The sequence below is a fragment of the Stegodyphus dumicola genome, chromosome X2 (assembly GCF_044657685.1).
Source record: "Stegodyphus dumicola isolate Sdum_Otavi_A_Nest chromosome X2, ASM4465768v1".
In the NCBI taxonomy this organism is placed as follows: Eukaryota; Metazoa; Arthropoda; class Arachnida; order Araneae; family Eresidae; genus Stegodyphus; species Stegodyphus dumicola.
The window spans coordinates 191,863,846-191,879,819 of record NC_140781.1 but is presented as its reverse complement, the minus strand read 5'-3'; the positions used below and the strand labels follow the sequence as shown (position 1 = coordinate 191,879,819).

Sequence of the window (15,974 nt, the reverse complement as noted above, 5' to 3'; positions counted from 1 at the left end):
GAGAATTGAGACTAAAGTTTTGTCTAAGTTATTTTTTCAGTTAATAAAAAAGTTTCGTATACAGTTTCAATTTTCTGTTTTGACGAAACGCGATATGGAATTAGCTAGATTCGAAAATCCTTATGTATTTCCCCTGAAGAGTCAATAATGAGATTCGAATCGGGCTAATTTACCATTTAACGCAATTTTTTTTTGGTATTTTTGCTTATGACTTATATCACAAATGTATTTTTATTCAAATGTTTAAAGCTTGTCTTAACTTTTATCAACATATTACTTCCAATTAGATTTGAGTTTTAAATACGCTTTTTATTTTTAAGTATTCTAGTGATAATTTAGTTTACTTTGTATTTAAACTTTTCATTGCACTTTATTTTACTTGTGTTAAAAAAGTTTTTCACCGGTACCACAGTATCACAGCCACTTTTAAGCGGACGCATAAAGAATTTTATTTTTACCTTATACATATAGATAAATGTATTTGGGATATGACAGTGAATTGTCTATGAAAAATCGAATAAAAGGCATCCTCGCAGTTTTCGTGAAATTTTTCGTTGAAAGCAAAAACCTCATGATGTATTTTTTGCGAAACTCTGTTAATTTCAATTAAACTATCACTTCCGATCAATTAATTTTAGCCAAAATTTACTATGTTGTTCCCGTTGGCATGAAAGTCTTAAATTAGTCGCTTCTCGGATTATATCTTTAAGACAGTTTTTCATTAAAAACCGTTATGTCCTTCAAGTAAAGTACCACTTCTGGTTGTAGGTTGTCTAATTTTACTCAAAATCTAATTAACTATTTATTTATTTATTTTTATAAAAGTAGAACGTTTAAGTACAGCAACGAGAAATTTTTGGAAGTTTCATGTAAGAGTTATCGTGGATGAAAACATTGTCACACGTGTAGATGTCCTTGCAAAAATAGTGAAAAAGAAGTCATTGTAAAAGTAGTGCTGTATAGGGACACTTAATTCGTGCTTATTCACTGAAAATTCGCTACCGAATTTTTGAGTGGAAAATATTACCTCCCTTATCTATGCGTATAGGTTGGCGAAATGTAAAAAAAGTGAGTGCTCTTTTTTCCCTTTAGCGGAGCCGTCAAGTTCATGCGCTTTTCTTTGGCTAAGTCCCGCTATAGTATAGAAAGGTTCTTGCGAGCTTCAAGTAAGTACCATTTCCGGTTGTCCAATTTGATCCAAAACTAATCAACTCTTTAGAAAGCTTAAATACGGAAAATGGAAATTTGTGGAAGTTATAGTGCATGAAAACGTCGTCACACACATACACATAAACATCATTCTAAAAATAGTCACATGTTGTTCACTGAAAACTCATTATGGATTTTTCTGGACCAAAAATATTACCCCTTTACTTATGTAGGTTGGCGGGAGGTAATAACCTCATCTGGGTCTACCACATGGTCTTCAGTGTAGGGGTTATTCTTCATTAATGAAAGCATATACGTAAGAATTGGCATAACAACAAAAAAGAGACGTATTAAGATAAATAATCTCATCCCCAAATCCTTTGTACTCAGACTGCTTCTCCAAATACTTGGAGATCCATACAATCGCACAAAGTAATTCTGTGTGAATTATCTGTTTCTCCGATTCCCCTTTTTCTCTAGATCAGCAAGATAAAAGCGTTCAGAACAAAAGCATCCTCTGTAAATAGCTCATTCAGCAACTGAATTCGGGTATAGAATATATATTTTTATCGCAAACCAAAGCTTCGGATTCAATACAAACCAAGAATTCTTTTTATAAAACTTCAGCCTGTCTTACGAAGTCTCCAATAAACTATCTGGATGTATATCTTGAGAGGGTTGTAGTAAGCTCTGATATTCTAATGTTAAAATAAGATTGAAAAGTGACCCCTTTTCAATCTTATTTTAACATTAGAGTATTAGTTAAATTATACAACCACGCGTACACACATGTTAAAATAAAACTAAGAAATAAAGCTGTGATAAGGCAATACCGGTATCAGTGAGAATCAAAACCGGTTCATCTTCGATATCACGAGTAACAGATCAGTGCCAAACTTCCCACGTTACAGCTCAAGGTCTTGTTGTCATTTAAGAAACGTAAATTTCATTGTCTTAACATATGAACGATGATACATTAACATAGTGAATTTGGTCAACTTGTTTCAGGTCAGTGAACACCGAATGCACGGATACAATAGTGACACGTCTCTCACGGAGTCATTCAAAGTCATCCTGTTTCGATCAATTGTATTACCTTGAAACACTAAACTAACATCAATACGTTTTATAATCCTCCCCCTTTTTTAAAAAAGAATTAAGTTCTTTTAAAGGCAGTTAGTGGATAATTAAAAAACAGAAATGATAAACTGATAAGCATTAAAATGACGATAAAATTAGGAGATTTCATTGATTTCCCCAACATTAAAAATATGTTTAATTTAAAATCAAATTTTCATAAAGATGAAGCTTTGTGAACTATAGAAATAATAATTTTTCATAATTATTACCCTTTCAAGTACATAAAATTATATTTCTGCTATTTTATTTACAATCGATTTTGCATTTCACTTGAATCAAACTGTTGGACATTTTATTTCAGGAGAAAGATTAGTTTATAGTAAACATTCCTGAAATTATACGACAAACGTGCACATTATGTAACATACTTTATGTACTTACATAACGCGCACTTTGTCTTGAATTATCCTCATAAACTGTCGACCGCAATTAAGTCGCAAGACCCCATTATCAATTGCGCCTAACTGGGAATTTCAAGAAATGCGTTGTTTAAGACGAAATATGATGCTCAGCCGGTATAGTGGTTAGTGACCCTGACTGCCGTAGCGCGATGGGCCCGGGTTCGAGTCCCGGAAAAGGCATAGTTGCAACTGTCGTCCTTCATAGGAGGCAACGGTGACTACCTATTAGGTGTTTCCATAATGAAATGGCCACAACTTCCGGCCTTTGTAGTGGCGCAAGGCTATTAAATAAAGCGCATGGACATAAAAAAAGAGGAAACACATATCAGCAAATCAGAGTTGACTTAGCAGCCCAAAGGCAACATTCCAGAGACTATTGTAAATAAATCTTCTGACACTTATAAAGAGGTAATAGTAAATACATAAAGAAAACATTACTTTAAAATTTCCTCCCAAAACAAATCAATCAGCTATATGTTGCTCACTCTCTTTTTAATAAAATTGCGAATAAGTTTTAGATTTAAAAAAATTAAATAACTACAACCCATTACAATGGTATTTACAGTTGAATAAATTTCACTTGGATGTTCACAAAATGCAATAATTTCCTTGGAAGATATTCGGTCTTTCGAAGCAAATTAATTTTTCGAAATGCACTCTTTACCAATAACCATTGAGTTGCGGCAGCATCACTTAGTTTGATACTTTTGACTGAACATCCATTTCGTGGTACTTTAGTTAATTTATAAATCATTCAATGCAGTTTAAGCAAAAACAGGAGAAATTCAGAAACCAGCGTTTCTAACAGCACCACAGTTCTGAATAGAACAGAATGAGGGAAGTCCATAGGATAGACCTACAATAACTTTCCATCAACGTTTAACTTACTATCGCACAGGATGCAAAACAAATTCAGTATTTACTCTGTGATAATCGTGTATGTGAAGCGTGTAATTATCTAGAAATTCTCGCAGTAATCGCGATAAATTCAGCATTTGCATACAATGTACTGGTGAGCATCAAACCATTTGTGGAATTAATGAGCTGATTTAAGAGCTTAATGAGGGGGTTAAATTGCTTCTGAGAAGCTCCTCAGTTTCGGGTTTAAACCTGAGATTCGATCGGGAATATCCATTAGATGCATAGGTTAACTGGAATATTTCACATTCTGGATATGCACCCAATAGTTTCAACATTGGGTATAAGAAATGAAGAATTCAGAAACGCGTTAAAGCTTGTAAACCAAGGATAAAGATTTGGATGATTTTCTAACACTGTCCTGTCGAAAGGGCGTAATCTAATCTGGAAAGCTTAAGGTTATAAAGTCTGTCTAAGAAGGATTTCTTTCTGCCCCCCCCCCTCAAAAAATTTTAAAAATACAACGACTGACGCCGATTTCCGTTACCGAGACGTATAGGCTGCTTATTTCATAACCACAGAGCAGAATATGCACTAGAACCTGATTACCAAATTAAATTTATTGAAGCTATGAATTTGAAGAAAATGAATTGACGTTATTCAAAATTAGAGCCAGAAATGAGACAGATATTGAGAGAATTGCCAAATTTTGACAGTGGAGATGGGTTGAAGTTAAAAGCAATATAGAAAATAGTTGCTTCGAAGACCAAATTTTCTATAGCTTCGTAAAATATCTCGGATGTGGATCAATCGAGTTCTTTTTTTGGGGGGGAGGGGCACCTTAAATTTAGAATCCCTACAAAAAGATTAAATAATGAGGTTTGTTGTAGATACTTGACAAACAATGTTTGTGTTGCAGAAAAATATTTTAATGACTCTTGTAAATTTTACTGTGCTGATTTAGAATATTCAGTCTGAATTTCATTTGCTTATTACATTTGCATGAATGAATCACAGGAAAACATGAAACTTTCCCTATATAATATAGGGTTAACGTCATCCACCATAAAAAATATCTAATCAGAGGTCTCGACGGTATGTACAGCACAAAGATTGTGTTTTAATATTGGAAACGGGTATTTTATTTATTTACTTTCATTTAGTTCTATATTTATGTGCGTATTTGTTTATAATAACTATTTCATCTAACTTTAATAACATCCTTATAGCGCGGGACTTTTACCTCATTCTATAGCAGAGAATAGCATGCTTAAAGAGGTCTGAAAAGTAATAGCTGTACTTTTAGGATGCTGCGCACAAAATTCCGCTGATTTTTTTGTACGTGTGATACTACAAGCAAAGTAAACCATGATATGAAAAAATTCTACTCTTTGGGGGAAAATTAATTGCAGATATCAAAAATACAATTTTTGAGGCTTTGGTACGTCTTCAGGAAGTGTATGACTAAGTTTGAGGCAATAGATTAAGAAAAAAAGAAAGAGTTTTGTTGCTGAAAACAAAGTTCATTAAAATTAATGACGTCAAAACTAAGGAACGTATCTTCGTTTTTCTTAAATTAGTGAAATCATGAATAATGCTGCATTTGAAGGTGCCTGAATTTGATGCTCAGAAGTTCTTTAGAAAAATGCTGCCGAACTTTCTAGATTATTAAAATACAGAAAAATATTGACAGCAAATTGTTAAACTCCTGAAAACTTAAAAAGCATTTAGCATATAGCATATGACTTAAAATTTCTGTTCTGGAGACTTAACTTGAATTTTTGCTGAAGAACTGAGGAGATATATGTGACAAGCACGCAGGTTTCTGTCATCAGGAAACATGAACGACGCAAACAAGAAAAGTGTAAGGAAAAGCAAATATACAGGAAAATGAAACTCAAAAATTTTAGTCCACTAAAATTGGATTTTAAAAAGTATACATCAAAAATAAAATATACAAGTAAATCGACTAGGATTACATCCTAAGATAATTATTGCAAACTGTAATAGCTTACACATGTAAAATAATGGCAAAAAAAGGCAAGTACTCAAAACAACCTCCGAGAGGAAAATTCGGTAACCGCAAATGAAATAAAAGAAAAAAAACTTAGATATATTATTATGAAGATATTTAAACAAAACACATGTTTGATCTGCATATCTCGTCAGGAATCGATATATATGTATATTTCTTAAATTTCACATGTACTTGTCAAGCAGGATATACTAGAAACTCTTAACACACTGTTTACGATCAGTGAGAGGATGTAAAATAATATTTACATAATACCAAAAATTAACTTTGGTTAAAGTACGAAACTACGTTATTTTGTTACATCTGTGATGTTTCATACTGATTTAAAATTATAAATGACAATAAGAGACCATATACATTTGAAGCAAAGCCAAAGAGGCGATAAATAATTTTCTTTTCGCTTGAAATGCAAATCACGAAGACATATTTGAATCTAACGAACTCGCTTTGAAAAATCACTCACGTTAAATAATTTTAGCCTCCAAAATAATTAAATAAAGAAATAAGATAATATATTGAATCAAGCCAGAAGGCACAAAAGACTTTTAAATTAAATACCGTTATTTACTCTAAAATAAGACCTTTATATTTTAGGACAAATTTTAAGAAATAAAAAAGTAGGTAAACATTAAACATTAAAGTAGGTAAACATTAAACAGTAGGTAAACATTAAAAAAGTAGGTAAACATTTAAGTCATTTATTTCGGATTAGAATGAAAGGTACCTAATTAAAAACAATTTTTTACTATTGAAAAAAAGAACAGGAAAAATTAATGCAACATTATTACATGTATTTGTTTTCTAGCATACCAGTAACCATTATAGCGCATCTAGGCCTACAGTGAAATTTCTCAGCCAAGCATGGATATTATAATTAGTAGTAATTATGAATTTTATATGTATGGTAATTACCTGTATGATGTGTTTAAATTTTAAAAAAGTATTCTAAATCTATTCCATTCTATTTAAAAGTATTCTAAATAGCATAATAATCAAACTCCTTCATCGCTTTTTGCAATTTCATTTGTTAAAATACCGATCACGAGATTTAAGCAAAAAAAGGGGTTTTATATTTGAGTAAAAACAGTATTTTTTACTATCATAAATCCTTACTTACCTATTTCTCTTCCTTACACTGATCCTTTCCACATCGGGGGAACTTTGATATGGGAGTTTTCACCACTTTGGGAAAAAAAAATAAATGAACAATTAAAATTATAATTTTAATAAATGAAAGCATTTTATTTTAAATAAGCATATGCAAAATTAAAAAAAAAAAAGGTAAAAATCGAGAGTCAAGCGAGTAAAATGAAGGGTATTACTTTAAACATGTATTGACGAAAGTCAAAATTTTTAGAATTACACCTCAAACCAAACGTGACTAACCTTCTTAAATCCCAGAATATTCTTAACACTCTTTATATATCAAAAGTTTAATTAAGTTTTCGCATTATTAAAATAAACTACTATTTCCCAATTAATTTTCTAAAGAAAAGACACAATAGTGCTCAAACTGTTTTCAGACCGCTTCTTTGCAAGATTAAAAAAATATTATTAGTGCAATAATTAGTAATGAATTTCCTTGTTAAAATAGTTATTGATATTTTTATAAGGGTCAGTCAATAGCCACGTTAAATGGGAAATAATTAGCAAACATTATGAAAAGCATGAAAGGTGTGTTAGGTAGGATGAGATAGTTAAGATAAGGTAATAAATGTAGCCTAAGATTACTTCCCGTTAAAAGCATATACGATTCAGTCCATCATGCAATCTGAGAATATGTCCGGCATGTAAAGGGAGTCAATCTTGCAGGTAAGTAGTTGACGCAGGCAGCTACTGAACAACAGGGCTAATGTAGTTCAATGAGATTTATTCTGATTTTAATGTTCATGCAGTAAATAATCTTTGAATTATTTTCTCTCCACTTAATATATATTAAGTCGTCTATTTACGAATGTATACAAAAGAATAAAAATTAACGAGTAAGAAGCGAATAAGATATTCACATGCGGAGTTCACCTGCGAGTGCTAAAAACCAAATTAAAACAAAGGTAGCTGCTTATGTAAGCAATTATTGGCAGCTTGAAAAAAGTTAACAAAGTGAACTCAAACTCAAATTGCACACGGACAGCATGGCAAGATCTGATAACAACTGAAGGTATTCTTAGTGTAAAAATTAATAACTGATTTATTTTTTGCCTAAAAGGAAGGATTCTTTCGTTGAGAACATTTTAGGGAAATGGGGCTCACAATTCCCGTTAAAAGTGGGAAAACTACGGAAACTTCCATGCAGCCAGCTTATTCACAGGAATTTGAATCCAGGTTGACCAGGTTCAAATAAAAAAATATATAAATAGGTTGACCGGGATGTATTATCCAGAAAGCAAGTTTCATTGCAATTAGTTTTGCTTCCACTGGTTCGGTCAAAAGAGGTTTTGTACTGAATTTTAATATTTTAAATGAATTTTAATATCAACTACAGCCGAGCTCGATAAAAGACGAATTTTTTCCGCTACTAACTTTATTTTTTAAGAATAAGAAAGTCAATAAAATCAAAAACAGAAAACATTTTTCCTCAAGAAGTGCCCCCCCCCGAAAAAAATAGGATGAAAATGATTTTATTTTTACAGCTTCTTCCAAAGTGCAAAAGAAATTTCTTTGAAAAGATTTGCTCGATTTGCCATGCTCAGTCACCAATTACTTTAAAAAAATCAAGTCTTATTTTATTGTTTTGTTTGTTCTTAATCTTCTTCAGTTCTTAAAATAAAAGCATTTTTAATTGTAAATCAACTAACGTATAGTAATAAATAGGACTTAGATTATCGTTTTTCGCAGAATAAATAATCAAGTTCTTTCATAGCACAAGATACCACTGATATTAATTATAAGACTATAATATTATATCAGTGAACTGAAACAATATAGTACTCACTGATATAATATTATAGTCTTTTTATTAATATCAGATAACCAAGAACGTTCGTGCGGTTTTTGATAACAATTACTTTTGGCTCGTTAGTGTGGTCAAATTGATTCTAGTGACGCCATATGTTTACATTCCTTTCAAACCTTTTTCAGTAGAGAGTTGTTCAGCACATCGCACGTTTCTCTATCGGTTCTGTAAGAAGCGCAGTCTTTGAAATGACATGTCGTTGGGAAAGGAGATTTTGAAGCCTATTTTGCTTTACGGTTATAAATTAGGAAAAAAAGCTGCAGAGACCTTTAAAAGAATATGCTCCCTGTCTGGAGAGATATAAGTGAGTGAAGAGACTGCTCAAAAGTGATTTTCTTCCAAAGATGGGAGCCTTGAAAAGAAGCCTCGTGTTTCTTGTCCATCCACACTCGGCAAAGCCCAACTGGAGGAGGAAATCGCAGAATCCCCATCAAACCTGCTAGAAGCTTGCAAATAGGTTTAGAGTATCTGACGAAACCATTCGATCACATTTTCATAACCTTGGGATGACGTGGAAACTAAAGTGGGTTCCTCATACCCTATCCGAGGAAATCAAGCTCCAATGGTTGAACATCTGCTTGGCGTTGTTGCCGCGCCATAATAAAGCCTCGTTCCTTGACCAAATCTTGACATGTGACGAAAAAAAATGGATCATGTATAATAACCGGAGTAGAAAACCTTGTTGGTAGACTTCTGGTTCGGTCTCATTGGCCGCTAAACCGGACATTCACGAAGGTAATGCTGTATGTTTGGTCGCTGGCATAGTCCACTATGAATATCTAAAAAGCGGAAAATCCATAACAGCCGAGATCTACTAGTCACAGTTGTAAAGAGTTTCAGCTGCACTGGACCCGAAACAACCAGCACTTGTCATGAGAAGAGGAGTTCTCCTCCTGCACGACCTCATATGGCAAAAGCAACTAAAGAGGTGATGAAAACACTGGGCTGGGAAGTTCTGCCTCAGCCCACTTATTCTCCGGACATCGCTCTATTACCTGTTTTTGGCCATGGATAACCACCTGGGAAAACAGCAATTCCGAAAACGCGACGATTTCACGAAGGTTGTATCACAATTTTTGGACTCCAGATAAAAGGATTATTTTCAGAAAGGGCATTCATAAGCTTGTGGTCTCGTTAGAAACATGTCATTGAAGCTAATGGTGATTATTTCGAAGAATAAAATGGGTACTTAAGAATTTTGTGGGCCGTTTCTGATAAGTGAAAAAAACCGCACGAACTTTCTTGGTTACCTAGTAATATGTAGTTTCTGTTGTTCTTCATAGTAAGTAGGTAAAAAGCAGACATATACACCGAAAAATGAAGAGTACTCTAGACTATAATCTTGTAGAGTTACTATTTTTTGGAGGGAAAGCAGGAGACCTGAAATGCATTGCCCTCGCCGAGACTCGAACCCTGAACCTCACGAATACACGTCTAGTATGCTTCCAGTTACACTACGAAAGCATGCGGAAAGAAGGTAGAAAATACCTCATAATCTAAGAAATGGGAGGGTTACATTTCAATTACTCTGAGTAGTAAAAATGGAGATTTCGATTTAATTCTTATCCACGTTATGAGTAGTTCGAAATTTCTCCCATAGAGAGCTCTAGCAACGGATAATAACACTGCTTAAGAAAAGTATGCTATGTGGCTTAAAAAATTCAAATCTTTACATTAAGTATATAAATCAGGGAAGAAGGAATCTGGTTTAAATCAAACGACTTTGCTAAACCAGCAACTGCAGCCACTGATTTAAAATGATGCATCATAATTACAGAGAATAAATTATCGTTAATCTTTGACATTTAAGACAAACAGCTTGTAACTACGAAGCTTTGGAAGATGAAAAATTACCGAAGAAAATATTCGGTAATATACAGCGGAAAAAGTACTGCAGGAGAAAAAGAATGCTTAGAGTATACTTATTTTCGGATTAAATATTATGTCGCAAACTTTATTCATTTCACAGAAATTTTGAAAATTTGTTGAAATATTTATCTGTTTGGGTTTTGGCAAGTAGGTGGTAGCTAACAGCGTGCTGCATTTTTTTTTTTTTTTTTTTTTTTTTTTTTTTTAGATTTGGTAGTTAACTAGATTAACGTATTGCCAACTGCACCAGCAACATTTCATTTGGTAAGATGGCGATAACTAGGCAACCTAGGTGCGTGTATGTAAGAAACATGATCGCCCACTCTTAGTCTTTGCTTTTCGTTGTGTCCAGTACTTCAGCACCTACTCACATTCTTGATGATTCAGATTTCAAGTCATTATTTTTTATCTATCAGTAAAAGTATACTACCACAGCACTTAATCTACATTTAAACAATATTATTTTAATTAATGTTTTAACAGAGTGTGATCCAGATTTTTTATAATGCCAAAGAAAAAAAAAAACCCTTCATAACCTCTTTCTCTCCAACTTTAATCAGCAAATACAGTTTTGGACTGTTTGCAAAAATTATCATACACATTTTGTTTATCAAAACTAAAATATATTTCATGTGCAAGAAAAAACGGGATATAGATTCTTAACTGAAACAAATTCAAGATAAAGCGACAAATAAAACCTTGTACTCTTATCTTTAACTCCTTATTTTTAAAGCTTGTAATGCAAAGAGAGGGTTAATCCACTCTTAAGTCAGCTCCAAAACTGCTAGTCTACGTACTCCCCAGTTACGTCATGAAAGCACGTGGAAAGGAAATAGAAAATTCCTTACAGTCTCACATACTTAAGGGGCGACTAGAGAGGTGGGGATAGAGTCGCGAAATTCAGGTGATGACGAATTATCGTCTACCACATTTTAGTTTGGACGCCACTAGCTATTTTTGGGGCAAGAAATATGAAAATTGAGCCATGGCCTCGCTGGGACTCAAATTCCAGACCTTTCAATCACTAGCTAAACATGCTTCCAATACACCCCAAAGGCGTGCTGTAAGAACCTCCTCCTGGTCCTGTAAGCTGACACACTAAACTTTGCTCCTATAAGCTGACAAATAACATGGCTAATCTCGAATCACGGCTCTTTCCCCACTTATTTCTACAAGAAGAATCTCGCACTTTAAAATCTATGCATATGTGGAGAGAGTGGTGATCCAGACCGATTCACATGCACTGTAAACGCAAGTCTGCACTTTAGAAGACCAAGACTAGAACAAGATATGCATCCAAATATCTCAGATGTATGTTCAATAACAGCCGTATGAGAAAACGCCTAACCCAAATAATGGATATTCTGGCATCAGGGGGGTCTAGCCGGAACAAGTGTAATACAAGAGTGATCCCACCCAAATCAATATGCAGAGGAGAGCCCCCAATTATTATTGTTTGAATATTTAGCTGCAAGAAGTCACAGCAAATAATCTAAGAAATAGAAATCACGCCCAGTCTCTATCTAAATGTCTTGAAGCACCTAAGTACAACAGTAGGTCAACGAAACAGTATGAGTAAATCACAACTGCTTCTAAAATATGTGAACAATAACCAAAGTGTGTAATACAACATATCTGCACAAAGTGTAAAACAGGCATTAACTATCCGGTTAAAGTGCGTAATTGGCTGATTTTAAGTTCAACTTTAACATAACTGCAATCCCAGTGTGACCTGGATTTGAATATGCATGAAAAAGGAATTAAGTGCATGGATTGTATCTATAAGGAACGAATGATCAGGTGTGAAGAACATGCAGTCATATCGTGCGCAATACACACATTAAAAAGGCCCATCGTCCCAAATAGGCAAACATATTACTTAAAAGCATTTTCAAACAGCAAATGTATTCCTTTGTAACCATTGTGTGTATATAATTATAATTCAAATATCTCACCAGCCCAGGTACGTAATTATATCACTCAAGAATTAGTCTGATATTTTATTTAAGCATTAGTGTTATTATGATGCAACCACCGTGTATATAATATAATTCCAGCATTAGTGCGTAAGGTACCTTATATTAATTAACCAGTTATTATGATTTAAGGCTTTTCTATAACTTCTCCTTTCCGTATTTTCTACCAGAATGTAAATTAGGTTTGTGTGTATTAAAGCCGAGGGTTTTCATTCTTTAGATTCAAGCTTCTGGCAATTGCGTTTTCCTGTTAGTTATTCTCGCCAGCTCTGCTTAATCCGACTTTAGCGTTTTGTTTGCCAGTATTTAAAATAAGCGCCAGTATTTTGAAACATCGGACCAGCTTAATTTAGTTTATTCTACACATGTATGTGTCTTGTGTTTAACAGTTAATAACATGTGTGTTACACATGTATGTGTAATAACACATGTTATTAAATGTTATGTGTTATATATTATATTACATGTTATAACACATGCTACGTTATTGCACATGTATATGTCTTATGTTATATGCGCTTATGTAAATAATGCCGCAAGTCCGGATATAAGATGGTACAATCGATGACATCGTCAGCGGTGACAGAATTTACGATGTCAGTTGCGCCAGACAACAGTTGCATCTCGGCAATTAGAAAGGCACCGTGGGCCAAAGGAAGGTGTTGTTAATCTGAATAGCCAGCGTAAGGGGCCTATACCCACGTACTTGGGGTAAATGATAGGTAGCCCCTGGACTTATACCGGATACCTAATGACACCCCAGAAGCAGGTGATGAAACTATGCTCCTATTACTATTATTGCGAAGCGTTGGATAAAAGCCTGGCCATATTCGGCACGGGTTGCCTACAATTGCCTGCAACATGTGCACATACTTCCATGGACTGCCCACCTTCTCCGCATCTGTCCTATGTCGAGCATGTTTAGGAGATAAAACGTGAACTGCCGCTGTGTCGCAGTGTTCAAGATTTAGAACTTGTAGTACAACAAGCGTAGAGCCATCTACCACACGACGACAACGTCAGGCGTCTTTTGGACGCAATGCTGGACCGTTTTGAGGTCTGCGTCGCAACACGCGGTGCAATGCCGAACTGACGAACACTGGACCAATTCCTACAAGTTCTTCGCTTTGTTTCGAAGAATTATGTACATGTATCATGTTTTCCTTATACCTATTTAATTTCATTTCTATTCAATGTTTCCTTCATGGTGTGCTTATTTCATTGACCGGGACCGTACATATAACAAACTCTTAATTTTAAATAACGTTACAATGTTAGAAAAGTATATATCCACGAAGAAAATGTGAATTTCTGAAGGCAATCAAGCACAGAAGTCATAGCTATGAACAGCAGTAGAAAATTAATTATTCCGTCATTATCACTTAATAAGTAACTATTAATAATTTTTACGTAAATCACTACATCTGTCATACAAAGTAGATTTTTTATTTATTGATCAAGAAATTCCGAGTAGAATAATGCAATTATACTACACAGTATTCATGTTATTAATTATTAAAGTTCGAGTTCCTAACTAGCAAATGGAGATGCTAGAGTTTAAAACACAATACATTCGAGTGCTATAAAGTACTAATTAATTGTTGGTATTGTTTGATAGCGTAATTTATTTGAGAAATTCCTTATTTTTAATTTTTTTTTTTAATTTTAAAATTTACTTTTCACTTACTTCAAAAATTAAGAGTGGTGGACTAACAGTGGACAATTAGCTTTGGAGCATTTTTGTTAAAAGTTTCCATGTAATTAATAGCAATACATTTTGCTTTATTTGAAATTTCAGTTGAATTTCGTTTGTTTTTGTGCCGAGATTAATTCAGCAAAACCAAAACCAAATCCTATAGGATTTGGTTTTGGTTTTGTAGTAGTAGTCTTCTGTCCTTCAGCTTCATACTGAAAAAAACAAAAATTAATCCTTTCGAAATTATTCAAAACGTCTGTCAGATTAAAATTCTCTCTCTCTCTAATAAGAAATCTATAGAAGTTATACAATTTCTAACAGCAAATGTTATTTCTAATAATTCTGAAACTGACATTTAAAATTAATTCAGCTATAAATTTGATGCATTGAGAAGACTCAATACGACAACCATAGTTTGCACTGGAATAAGAATCAGTGATATTCTTATTCTCAATGCAAGCTGCGTGGTCATATGAATTTTGTCACTGCATCAAACTTGAAGCTCATTTTACAAACGCTACATATGAATATTTACAAATGTAACAGACTATTATCACGAATTTCTTGTAAATTAGACAAAGTCTTCAGACGCAAATAACAGAAAAGTTAATAACAGCAGTTCCTCCACCAACATATATTTGCACTATTTACTATTATTATCAGCTACCCTTATTTGACATATTTAAACTCATATTTTTTATTGTTGTTGCAGGGAATATCTTAAACTTATTTGTTATTCAACTGCGTTATCATGTTCATCTAAAACTATGTACAACATAAGCCAAACTACCTCAGTAAGAGATTTCTTCAGTATCAGTGTGAAGTAAGTCTCTGGTTTGAGTCCAGGATGTGGTAATTTCTGGCTAAACTCACTGAAGGCAGTTATGCTTGCTGCGTATTTGCTGTTCAGCTATGTCACCACTTCTAAGGGGAGAAAAAAGAAGGATTCTAAAAGTGAACCACCCAACATCCAAAGAACCGAAAATCGAAACCCCTAGACAAGAGAATAAACATTACATCAATGTAAACACGCAGGAGACTGGAAGAATCATCACCTATCTTTACGCAAGTGAGTACGTTAGATTTTCCCTCAGGTATTTCTGCGAAGGAATGAGTCATCCAGCGAGAGAATACAACCTGCTGATCTTTGTAGTAAGCACTTCCTGGCTTGCTTCAGAAAAAGGGAGAAACACGCTAACTTATACCTGCCGCTCCACTGTTGTCACTTATACCACGCTTATACCCGCACAGGTTTCTCTGCCAATCCCGGGATTTTTAAAGGACTGGAGTGAGCCGTTGCTCCAAGCTTGTGAATATAATCCTTACGCTCGGTGTAATATTTTTTAAACCAAGTTGTAAATTTATTTTATGTTTTTTCAACTGATTTGCCAAAATTCATTCAAAATAATACAGAGTTATTTAAAACAGTTGACTCAATTTAAAATGGTTTTTATTTTTGAAAAAGTATTCATGAAAGGAAAGTTGTCCTAGATTCACTTGCAAATGACTTCCTTTGGTTATATGAACTCTCTTTAGATGATTTCGTTTGGTTACAGATGTAACTTACTTTAGTTACGCGAACATCGTCAAGACGATAATTGAATACTTACCCTATATGGTACAGAAATTGTTACTCACTTCACAGCGGTAGATAAGGGGATTTTAAGATTATGTAAAGTTATCGTAAAACTGATAGGAAACATCTTCACCGATCCTCCAAAGGAAAAAAAAAAAAAAATATTACATAAGATCAAAACAACCAGGGAAACAGCTTCGAATAATAACACTTTAGATCCACTGTGATAGACTGTATTTCGAGGAAGCATTGGAAAACACGACGTTCGATATAATAATTTCGACGACTCCAAAACTCTGATAGATTTTTTTTCTCATTTGA

At 33.9% G+C, this 15,974-nt stretch overlaps 1 protein-coding gene across 3 annotated transcripts in view; it reads right to left on the bottom strand.

The window, feature by feature from the left end:
* The window catches only part of LOC118183175 (uncharacterized), a 228,045-nt gene that overhangs the window by 129,985 nt on the left and 82,086 nt on the right, over nt 1-15,974 (bottom strand). For 2 of the 3 annotated variants that reach the window (XM_085809159.1, XM_085809157.1), the window contains exon 2: nt 6,701-6,765. The gene's annotated coding sequence lies outside the window, so the exon portion shown is untranslated. Of the gene's footprint in view, nt 1-6,700; nt 6,766-14,867; nt 15,002-15,974 lie in introns of all 3 variants that reach the window. The other variant, XM_085809158.1, reaches the window with a different exon arrangement.